Below are 12,190 nucleotides of genomic sequence, written 5' to 3' on the forward strand. Positions count from 1 at the left end.
TGGTACACTGCAAATGAATATGAAGTGAAATAACTGAAAAGAGCAGTGCAAACCTGGATGGTTTCAGGTTTTGTGGAACTGGAGTACTGAACACTGTGGAAATGCCAGGACCTGCATGTTGGCGTGCACATTCCAGGCTAAGAAATTCATTTGGCCTCTCATTTGCTGATTTGACTGATTTGGAATTTACCATCTAATTCAGTTTGCAGCAAATCTGAGCTCTTCTTGAGGAGGACTCTTCTGGCTGCTGAGATCAGTAGACTGACACCATCCTGGTGTGTCGTGACTCCATCAGCACCCGGGGGAAACCAGCCTGGTTTTTAGAACAAGCTGGGTTCCATGGGAAGGGATTTACAGTGACCTTCAGTGTGACCTGGCCAAGTTCCCAGCCTGAGCCACTGGGGAGCAAGTTTCCCTGCAGAGAAGGTGGCAGGGCACCCTCAGGTCTGTGCCACCCAGCACTGACAGCAGCACCTGTAACACATCATTTGGCAGCACTGAGCATGAGGCTCTGTGAGAGCAGCCACAGCAAGAGGAAGATCTGAGAAACTTGCTCAGTTCCTCTCCCTTGCAGCAGAATGGCCTCAATCCAGCAGATGTCCAATCCCTGCCCTCCTGACAAATAAAAAATGTCTGGAAGGTGTTGATACAGGATATTCTAGTGCACTTTCTGAATCCTTCACACCTACACTGTGGCACTTTTATTTTACCTCAAGTGGAAATTCACTCAATCACCAAAAAACCCGGGTTTTGTATTTCTAACAGGGCATCTCAGTCTCTGAAGCTGCTGGGTCTGGTAGCTTCCCTTGGCATTGCTTTTTTGCAAATGTCCCTAATAAATTCCAGGGATAAGCTTCACTCTGTTCTCATGTTATCTACATCTCTGAGTTATCCCTCTAATGAACATGAGACTACCTCAGCCAGTCCACGACCTAAAAATGACCTGCAGTCATCTCATTTGTGCTGAACCACATCACAAGTTATCCTCCCTTCCCAACAGCTTCTAGAGCAGTGGGAATAAGAAAAGCTTTCTTCCTCATAATCCCTCACACACAGGCTGGAGGCAAGAAGTCTCTAAAGGGTCCAAGGTTTCAGTGCTTTCATCTTGAGGTTACAACAGAGCTGCTTAAGAGCTACATCTCTGTCTCACTCATTTTATTCATTTTAGGGATTTAATGTGAATTCCTGGCATGATTTCAAAGCGTGTTCTCTAAGTTAATAAAATTATAATATTAAAAGCCAAATAATAATAATGTGTTCTCAGTGTTACAGCTCCATCATGCAGATTGCAGGACCTTTTGCCATGTTGCCTTTGTTACATTTAATAGCAACCATAAATCTCAAAACCTCATGCAAACTGTAGAAAATTAAGGGAGATTTACTCCCTCTTTGGATAAAGAGGAAAAAAAAAAACACCAAAGGAGAAGAATGTTGTGACATGTTTACCAAAGTTAGGAGGCCTGAGGTTGGGATTCAAAGGTGGTAGAATGGGAAAAAAGGGTTATTTTGTCCTAATATAGTTGTGGACAGGGTAGGGGCACCATGGGTGTGGTGGATAACAGCAGTGACAGCAGCTCACAAATGTCTGGAGGTGATTTTGTGGAGATAAACCTCTGGTCACTGGTAAAGTCTTCTCAAGATGCCTGAATTAGATGAGATATTGCTTTTCTTCAGTTCTTGATCCTTGCCACTGCTTTTCTGATGGGTTTGAGCTTCCCAGCCTTGGAGCACCTGAAAGGGTGAAGGACACTTGTGAGTGCTGGTGGGAAGACCTGGAAGGATTCTTCTGCATAAGAAAACAGCTAAAAAATCTTTAAACCATCTCAAAATCCCCAGAGAATGATGAGATTCTTGGACAACTGCATTTTGTTCTCTCTTTGATGGGTTTTAGCTCCTCATTTCTGAATTCTTTGTTCTCACTCTCCTCAGGTTCAAAAGTTCTTGATGTCTATGTAAATACCTCAAGATGCTAATTTTTGCTTTTTCTTTAGTAATTACCTTGATTCTACCAAGCTTTAAAAACCATTTAATTTGCAAATCTTTAATTGAATAGCAGACAAAAAACTCCAAAAAACAATAAACCCTAATTTGAGAGTCAAATTATCAAAATGTTCCTGTAGAAGTGGTAACTATTGCAATAGTTCAAATTAAAACAATCTTTTTTCATCTTTCTCCATCTCATTGCCTGCACTGCTGCCAGGGTGGAAATTTTTCTTGGAGTGTTTGGACTGTGGAAACAGACTTGTTTTTATTTATTTACTGGATAAAATACTCTCAAAGGTCATCTGTTATCATGAAGACAATTTGTAGCAGTCTGATGACTTCTTCACTACAAATTCATCTATTATTATTGCATTACCAGTGATAAAATAATGTTGGGAATATAAAAAGCTCAAATACTAGAATGAGCCTGAAAACTGTAGCCTTGGAGGTAAATCTGTCCTGTGATGTTTAGTGTTTTAGCTGCTAAAAATAATAATGGGTGATGATAATAATGATTGATGTAGGATTTAAAATATCAAACGTACCAGAGCATCCATGTCTTACCTCAACAAAGTCAGCTGCCCATGTAGATACCCAGAGATGCTTACAACTAAATTTAATTTACCTGAATTAAACAAGATTTTCCCCTAATAGCTTGAACATCTGCTATTATTGCCTTAGAGATTAATATTCCATTCATTTGATTTCTCTTTCAACAGCTATTTAATCTGTGTAAATTAATTTATAAACCATTATGCCTTATTTGTGTTACATTTTTCTTTATTGGTCGATCCAAGTGGTTGGAATGGAGGTAAATTTCTTCTCAACAGATGATTGTGAATATCTGCTTTTCCTGGTCCCAGCTGAGGTGAGAGGAACCCTGATTTATGTTTCTAGAAAAGACTCTGGGAAAACAAAGCTCTCCCAAATAATGTGGAGGGAGTGGGGCTCTTTAAAGGCTACTTTGTCAGTGGTTTGCATGCATCAAGCAAAATTAAGATTGCTGTTTCTTTTAACTTCAAAGGGAGCCTTTTTAAGCTCTACTCCTGTTTGTAAAATGAAATATCTAAAATGCAAATTATTTGGAGGGTAGAAAGTTCCTCTCCAGCCACAGTACTGCAGAAATTCCAGCAGCAATAATTAAATATTAATCCCACAAAATGTGTGATTTCTCAGGCACTGAGGTACAAAGGGATCTGAATTGACCACGGGTGCCAGCAGCTTCAACGAGAAAAATCATTGAAATGTTGTATTTTTAGCTTAGTTTTCACAGCAAGGTAGTAAAGAACACCTTGTTGCTGGTGATGGCAATGTGCTTCACACTGGAGAGATCTCTGGAGCTGCATGGAGCTCATGATCTGAGGTGCAGCCCTCAGCCTCCCCCAGGTTAAACTGGTTTGGGGTGCAGCCTTTGCATTTCCCCTCTGTGAGCCTGGGCACATTCTGGTCTCTCTTGTGCTGGCCATTGAAGGGAGGGCTCCAAGCTCAGCAGCAAAAATGAGATTTCAGGGCTGCCAATCATTTTCAGAGCACCTGGATGCCAAAATTCCTTTAAAAATTGTAGCCTGAATTTTTTTTGTGTAGCGCAGAAATCCCAGAACTGCTCTTGGAATATCAGCAATTTATTCTGTACCCCTGCAGGACTGAACCCCTTTGAGATATGTGTTTTAATATCCTTTAATAATGACATCTAGAGGGGTGAGCCTTCAAGTATGGGAACTTTGGTGCGTTAGTGTGTGTGAAAAGCCAACAGCTCTTTTCTCACCTGTGTGCATCACAGGGACTGCTCCTACAAGGAAAAGCAAAAGCTTTCAATTATTGCTCTGATCTCCCTTGTGGCTAAGGGAGTGGATCTGTAGGTTCATAACATTCAGTATTTACAGAAACCATCCTGTAAATCAAAGCCATTTATTCAGTCCTGTGCTGTACATTGTTACATTTGCAATAGCTCATTTCTGCCTTCTACGGATTTTCATATAGTCCCGTGCTCCTCTGGGGGAGCTTGAACCTGAAAAGAAGTCCAGGGGAATATAAATGATCTGCCCTTTCCAGCTGACTAATGTGGGCCATAAAACACTTTAAAATACAAAGGAGACCTAACATCTGGTCAAGTTTACTCATCATAAACACACCTGAATGAAAAGTACTTGTTCTGTGGAGCAGAGCCAAATGAATGACAGACTGACAGACATTTTGTGTTGTAATATGCAAGTGCTCTCTCCTTGCCATTTCAATGGCTGAATTAGAGGTAATTCAATAGGAAAATATGCAGCTAGCCCCAGGACACATTGTATATTCTTTAATTCTGAAAACTTTCTGTGATTAAAAATGAAACCTAATTACAAACTCCCCATTCATGCTCTAAAATGTCAGAGAATTGATGTTTTTTCAATGTCAATCCAGTAACAAAGTCAGTCCTGGAGCAGTGATGCAAGATATGTTTTCTTAACCAAATTTATGCTTCGACAACTTCCTGCTTGGAAAAGGGGAAGAAAAAAAAAAGCAGCAATATTAGAATATTAATATTAGAGCTGTCCATATCTGATGCATGAGCCTTACTGTGTTAGTGGCTTTCATTATGGCTTTGTTTCCAGCTGTCCCAGTGCAGAGCCACAGCTCTGGGTGATGAAGTGCTCACCTTTTCCCAAAGCTGTTCCCAGGACAGCTCTGCAGCACCTCCCTCTGTGCTGGGAGAGCCTCCAGCAGCAGCAGAGCAAAGCTCTGAGGGGCAGGGAGAGAAAAAGCTCAAAGCAGGGCTGTGCCAGGAGGGAGGATCCCTTCCTGCAGGGATCTGAGCCTTTCCAAGGGAAGGAATGAGATGCTCTCCATGGGGGCACAGGGTTGGAGATGGGATGCTCAGAGCCAGCTGCTGTTGTTAATGGTCCCCACCCATCTCTGGCATTCTGGGATTTAATCCTGGTGCTGGAGTGAGAAGCATCCTTATTTTTCAAAAAAATCCAGCTCCTGGAAGTGGTGGAATTGTTAAATCTTTGAGTATCTTGAATTGGAAGGGGTGTATGAGGAGCAGGGAGTCCAACTCCCCAAGAGAAAAAAAAAAAAAGGAAATAGAAAAAGAGAAAAAGGAAATAGAAAAAGAGAAAAAGGAAAAAGAAAATGAGAAAAAGGAAAAAGAGGTAGAAAAAGGAAAAGGGAAAAGGGGTGGGAAAAGAGGTAGAAAGAGGAAAAGAAAAAAGATCTAGAAAAAGGGAACAGAAAGCCCTTTTCTTATTTGTCTGGGATGTCCTGCTGTGGTAATTCCTGATGTCCAGGAGCAGCCCTGCTGAATCCAGTGGGACTGTTTGCAAATTAATGCACAACTCAGTGACAGCACAGTAAACACACCCCGTGTCTGGCCTTGTGTAAATACAAATCAGCCTGCAGACTGTAAGGTAAATACAAATAAAATTCCTTTCCTCCAGCTCAGGAGGAAGAAGAGAAATGGAGAAGGGTTGAACAGGAAGAGGAGAAATGGAGAAGGGTTGAACAGGAAGAGGAGAAATGGAGAAGGGCTGAACAGGAGGAAGAGAAATGGAGAAGGGTTGAATAGGAAGAGGAGAAATGGAGAAGGGCTGAACAGGAAGAGGAGAAATGGTTGAACTGGAAGAGGAGAAATGGATGAACAGGAAGAGGAGAAATGGAGAAGGGCTGAACAGGAAGAGGAGAAATGGATGAACAGGGGGAAGAGAAATGGAGAAGGACTGAACAGGATTTTTCCCTGCTCTGGCTGAAGTCCCCTCTGGAGTTTGCAGTGTGTCATTGGTACCCATTTCCACTAAACCTTGAGTCTGTGCTAACAAGACTTTCTCTTCCTTCAAAGTGAGGATTTCACCCCTGCTGCTATCCCCTGCAGTTCTTCCTGTTGCTCTGGGGGATCTCTGCTGGCATTTCAACCCAGGAATTGTGCTCCCAGTGCTCCATTAGTGCTGGGACACCGTCAGCCCTGGCTCTCCCTCTCTGCTCCCATCTGCTGCCTTTTCTGCCTCTGATGATAACCTTTAAGGGAGGCTTTAATTTGTGCTTTGCAGCCTGGTGTAATGCTGATGAGGTCTGTGAGTGAAGATTAGAGCTATGTAAGTAACACACCTAAAATTCAAACCCCTAAGAGATCATTCTTTTTGCATTTGCACAAAAATTAAAAAAAAAAAAAAAAAAGGAAAAGCAGACCAAAAAGTTTTGCTTGTGTTTTGTAAAACCTTATGAAAACATCCTTACATGGCCCCAACCAAGCTGAATACTATTCTTTAAAAAAGAAAACAGTCCTAAATTAAGAGTGGAATTTTAGCTTCCACTTTGAATCTCTTGGCTTTTGCTGGTTTCTTATATACCCTCATTATTTCAGCAGTGTGTTGTTTTTGGTCTGACTAATATTTAGAAATTGTTCCATCCAACCTTTAGATGTCTACTGTTTGAGAATGATTCATTTCTCTTCAACTTCATGAGCAAAATTTGCACTGTGGGACCTTTTCCTGCCCTTGGTGTGTCTCTCCCTGCTCCAGAATTCCCAGTGTTCTACCCCAATAACCTGTGGGGTTGCCTCACAGCTGTGGAGCAGAGAACATGTCCAAGAGCATCCCTGCAGCTTTGCAGGGATGTGGCTGGGGGAGTCATTTTGCCAGGATGAACAGCCTGGATGCAAAGCACTCTGAGCTCAAGTACTGAGCTATTCCAATGGGGTTTGAATAAATATTGGACATAAGAAGTTTAAAAAAAAAAAAAAAAAAAGAAGCGAAAATAAAATTTCAATATCTCTTTATGAGGTATTTCTTTTTAAAGGATTAAATATTTTGTCAAAGGTGTTCCAGAGGTTTGCAATGGCAGCAGTGATGTGAGCTCCCAGGCCCAGTGGGGAGGCTGCCACCAGTGCTAGGAAAACAGCTATCACTTCCCAGTATAATTGTCCTGAACCAACAAGCAATATCTAAACACCCAGTTCTTTGGCAGTAAATGATGAATAATCCTCTAATTTAGGATTATGAGTGCCAGGGATCACGTAGTGTTCAGCAGCAGAGGATTTGTAGCGTGCCAGGGGGCACAGTGACATTGAATATCTCCATTAATGGCACAGACAGAGGCACTGGGGGCACCCCCAGCGAATCTGAACGACTTCAGGAGATCAGAGAGGTGCTGCTGACACACCTGAGGGGTGGGATCCCATCCACAGGGACCTGGACAAGCTCCAGAAGTGGGGCCTTGGAATCTCATGAGGTGTAACAGGACCAAGAGCTGGTGTTGTACCTGGGTCAGGGCAAACCTTGGTGTCAGTCCAGGCTGCTGGGGGATGAAAAGATGGGGAGCAGGACAGAAATTATTTAGATCCATTACAAAAGCCTCCATTAAATAGATGCTGTTTGCTTTGAGTGATGCACAAATACAAATCCAAGAATGGGACATCAGAAAAAACCAGAAGAGAAATAAAGGCAATGAAGTATGACCACTGCTGATGCAGAAGTTTCCATGTTTTTCACTTCAAAAGATCCATTTCTAAGTCTCTAAAATAGAGAGAGGAACAAATTTTTATTTGGTGCAATTTGTTTTGCAGTGATATGTTTCCAAAATCTTTCAGCATGTCTGATATTAGGTTCTGAGCCACAATCTTCAAATGTCACATGGAAAAAGAATTTACTGCTGGTTAGGCATGGGATTTCCTCTGGCATAGCATAATATCAAGTCTTGTGATCTATTTACATTTAAAACCAGTAAAATTAATGAATGAACCAACACAGAGGGCCCTTGTCTCTTTGCAGGGTTTCTGAGCTGATTTTCTTATTTAATTTTTTATGGCTGCAAGTGTTCAATTTTAACTCGGATTTAGTTTTCAGCAATGCAAATTTTTCTTCATACTACCAACAGCTGTTAGCAATATACCCACATCCAAGAACACGTTTCTATGTGACCAAACTCGGTGTAATTGCCACATCATCTGCTAAATTGGCATTACAAACAAGTCCCAGGGGAAGAAACACGACTCCCTCCGTATGTCATCACTTTTGAAATTTCCACAGTAAAGAATCAGTGCTCAAAGCTCTTCTTTCTGTGCTGACAACTCAGATAAGGCAGCTTGTAGCTGGGGCTTGCTGTTTCCCAAGCACTTGGTAGAGCCTTGTTGTACCACTCCAAGGGTCCTTTCAAGCATTTGTGTCATGCTGCCTTGCAGAAACACCTCCCTGTCTGCCTTTCATGCAGCTGAGTGTGCTCCACCACGAATTAAATAGTGGCAGATTGCAGAGAAGGAACAGTAGAACAGAACTCAACTTTTTTATCACCTAATTAGTCCCAACATAAAAGTTCTGTATTTTGATGGTAGCTGTTAGAGCTCTCCTATCACTGTGGTTATTGCCCAGGCCACTCCAGGCTGGAAATGTTAAACAGGGATAGTACTTTGAGTTTCTCTGGCTAACACAGCCCATCAAATTGCCTCTCTCTGCCACAGATGCTATTCCAAGTTATTATATTACAACTAAATGTGTCTGGAATGATGTCTGGCTATCAGCATTTTGTCATTAGAAGAGAGAAAGGAAGACCAACAGTAGACAGATATTGCTATCTGGACTGTAATGAGTCCCTGAGGGAAAATTAAGGGGTAATTGTAACAAGCCTCTGGATGGACCAAAAAAATATTAGTCAAATCTCATCTGTTCTCCAACTTCCTTCTTTCTTTAAACTGTCAACACTTTCTGTGCTTTTTGGCTCAAAATGCCTGTCTTCATCTCAGCTAAGCCCCATACAGCTTTTTACTTCCTTGCAAAGTTTTCAAAAAGCTTAAGAGGCTGCTAAAAGTGTCATTTTGTATGTGGTAGGAAATCCAGTTGAACTGGATGCACTGAGCATTTGTCAGAGTATTTACATGGAGCAGATGTGGGGGGAAGCTCAACCCAGAGCTTGGTGCCTCTACCTGACTGCTCACACCAGAAATGGGCCCTTTGTTTGAGGCAATGCATGTTGAACTGGAAAAAGGGATTAAATCCATGATTTCATCATGGACTGTTTTACTTCTTGTTTTTCGTCAGGAAAATTGAAGTTCTTAATTTTCATGGCTGTATAAATAACTCTGCCTCCAGTCCCAATTTTTTTTTTTTTCCAGTTCAAAGAGTCAGTGAAATAAAGATCTCTCCCTTAGATGGAATAAAGGTGGTTTCCTGTCCTGGGTGTGTTTTCTTCTCCCAGGTACCTGCTAGGACACCTAAGCCAAGTTTCCAGACCTGACTTGGAAATGGGACATTGAAACAGCCAAATAAATATGTGGTTGTTTTCCCATGTTGTTTGGTGTCCCTGTGTTACTCTAAGCACTTAAATCAAGACTCAGAGAGACAAAATAATATTAGGAACATCAGAATATTGAATATTAAAATGAAAATCCAAACCAGTTAAAAGGTATTCCCTGAGATGATGGCAGGAGAGGTATAGTGGGGAACACTGTGATGAAATTCAGAAAAGATGTGACATAAACCCAATTCTTGGTGTGTTCACAGACAGTCTGGAGGATCTATTATAAAGCTGTGGTCCTGACTAAGCTTCTTGGCTAATTAGTGACATTTTTTGTCCCCTGAAAATAACATTCTGAATGTGAGTTACCCACCAGCTGTGGTGCCTGTCCAAGGAGGGTATCAGCTCTTTGTGATTATTGGAGTTCAGGACTGACTTTATGTGACACAGAAGAAATGAATTCTCAGGGAATTATTGGATCCTGCACCATTTTTCCTAGAGCAGCCCAGACCTGCTGAACCCTGCTGAGCAAACCCACCTGTGGGAGAGGGTGGAAAATCTTGCAAAGGCATCAGCATTCCAAGCCAGCAGAGAAAGAAGCCAAGGCACTGTCAATATTTATATTTAGACCTAGAGATACATATTTTAATTTTACTTTATTTCTCTTTGAGGGTGGGCCAGACTGGAAGAATCCAAAAACCTGTTGAGCTTAGGACAAAACCAGCACATTACTCTGAATTTTCTTTTCCTTCCCTCACAGTTTCCTCCACTGACTTTGGTTCAGCTCTCACCGGACCAACAAGCTCTGAGAACTCCTATAAAACTCCAAAGTGAAAAAGAGTGTGCCTGCCAGGTGGGATTTTTTTTTTTTCCCCAAGTGCTCACAGATCTAATTTTCACCACATGTGAACAAGTGTTCGCAGTTTTAAAGATGTGTTGAGTAATTGCACATGCGAGACATCTTCCCTTTAGTGCTCCCAGTGTGTTCAAAGCTCTTTTTTTTTGTGAGAACACCCCTGTTAACAACGGAGCTGTGGCCTTTAGCTTGCACTTAAGTGGGCACTGCTTTGTGTTGAAATATAATTGGTAGCACTTGCCTATTCTTATTCCCTCAGCTTAGCTAATGAAAGACACTGCCATAATCTCCTTCTCTTAGGATCAGGGTTTGAGCCTGGGAAATCTCTGCTAGAAGGAGCTGGAGAGGCACCTGCAGCTGCCATTGCTGTGGGTACCATTTATTTTTGGGCCAAAGTAGGAAATAAGGGGGTGTTTGCTGCCTCCTTTTTGGGGTGAGGATGTGATGTGCTGCTTTTGCGCATCAATAAAAGGAATGATATCTTATGGAAAAGGGGGTTGTGACTGGTAAAATGTTCAGGATACCTGACCACCTTCCCTGTGAGACCAGAGCACATCTTCAGTGGTGACTGAACAGTTTTCAAGAGAGCTGAGGAGGGAGAGATTTATCATCAGCCCTGGTTACCCTCTTCCCATGCACCCAGCCAGGAGAGGGATGATTTAGACAACAAAATTCCATTCATCAGCATCCAAAACCCCTGTCCTTAGGGGAATATCTCATTGCCTGACCCAATGTCCTGTAGGACTGAGTCTGGACACCACTGGCATGAGATAAACCAAAAGGGAATGGGTCTGAAGGGGAATAGAGCTGTGGGACAAAATTAGATACAAATACAAAGTGAGATTTTATTCAGTTGAGAGAACGAATGCAATTTCTGTGAGATAGGACTCAAACAACAACTGTGTTTTCTTGGTTTCTCTAAGTTGCTCTTCTCCTGGCCAGTAAATCTGTGAGAAAGTGGCAATGAAATGTTAATTACCTCCAAAATTATCTGCCTCCAGTTATTGCTAGAAATGGCATTGGAAACAACAAAATGTTGAACCTCATAGTGAGAAAAAGATGACTTTTTTCTTTTGCTCCATTGTTCTGAAAATGTTGTATAATATGAGTTTGTTTTTTTTAAATAGCCCACGGTAAAAAGCCTCATAAATATTTTTTAAATTTCAGGAACTGTAACTAAAAGTCATTTACTCCTGGTTATCTGGAAAGGGGCTGACCATAGCCTGTTTAGGGGGAATACTGAGTCACCCACCTCTCCTGACTGTGTTTGGAGGAACACAGAAGTGCCTACAACAAAGCCTTGGGTTTCCAATCCTAGCAAACAAGCTGCAAGCACCACTTACATTAATGTTTCTGTAGTGATCAAAGGTTTTAGCCAACTCCAACTGATGTGGAAGGAACAATTGTCCCATGAAACGTGGCTGACCTGAATCAGAGACAAAATAGAAACTGTGGATCTGTGGCTGAACAACCCAACCTCAGAACCACAGAATCAGTTCAGTCAGAAGAGACCTTTAAGATCATCACATCCAACCTTAAACCCAGCACTGCCAAGCACTAAACCAGGCTTTAAAGAGCCACAGCTTTGTGCCTTAAATCCCTCCAGGGATGGTGACAGGGAGGAACACAGAAGTGCCTACAACAAAGCCTTGGGTTTCCAATCCAAACAAGCTGCAAGCACCACTTACAATAATGTTTCTGTAGTGATCAAAGGTTTTGGCCAACTCCAACTGGTGTGGAAGGAGCAATTCTTGTCCCATGAAACGTGGCTGACCTGAATCAGAGACAAAATAGAAGATGCAGATCTGTGGCTGAACAACCCAACCTCGGAACCACAGAACCAGTTCAGTCAGAAGAGACCTTTAAGATCATCACATCCAACCTTAAACCCAACACTGCCAAGCACTAAACCAGGCCTCTAAGAGCCACAGCTTTGTGCCTTAAATCCCTCCAGGGATGGTGACCCCACCGCTTTGCTGGGGAGCTGCTCCAGCCCCACTCGGGGCAGCCCTCAGCACCAAACCTGTGCGAGGTCGCACCTGGGGCACGTGAGAGCTTCCCCTGTGAGCTGGCACAGCTGCTCCACGGGCTGTGAACAGAAACTCTGCTCCTTTCCAGCTCCAGGGCTCTCTCTCTGGTGCAGCCTCT

General features: G+C 42.3%; 1 long non-coding RNA gene across 3 annotated transcripts in view; it reads left to right on the forward strand.

The window, feature by feature from the left end:
* LOC143694758 (uncharacterized) overlaps positions 1–12,190 on the forward strand; it is a 121,014-nt gene that overhangs the window by 64,969 nt on the left and 43,855 nt on the right. For all 3 annotated transcript variants that reach the window (XR_013183421.1, XR_013183420.1, XR_013183422.1), the window contains exon 2: positions 9,947–10,039. This is a non-coding gene — a long non-coding RNA (uncharacterized LOC143694758). The remainder of the gene's footprint in view (positions 1–9,946; positions 10,040–12,190) is intronic.

Source organism: Agelaius phoeniceus, chromosome 9 (assembly GCF_051311805.1).
Source record: "Agelaius phoeniceus isolate bAgePho1 chromosome 9, bAgePho1.hap1, whole genome shotgun sequence".
Lineage (NCBI taxonomy): Eukaryota > Metazoa > Chordata > Aves > Passeriformes > Icteridae > Agelaius > Agelaius phoeniceus.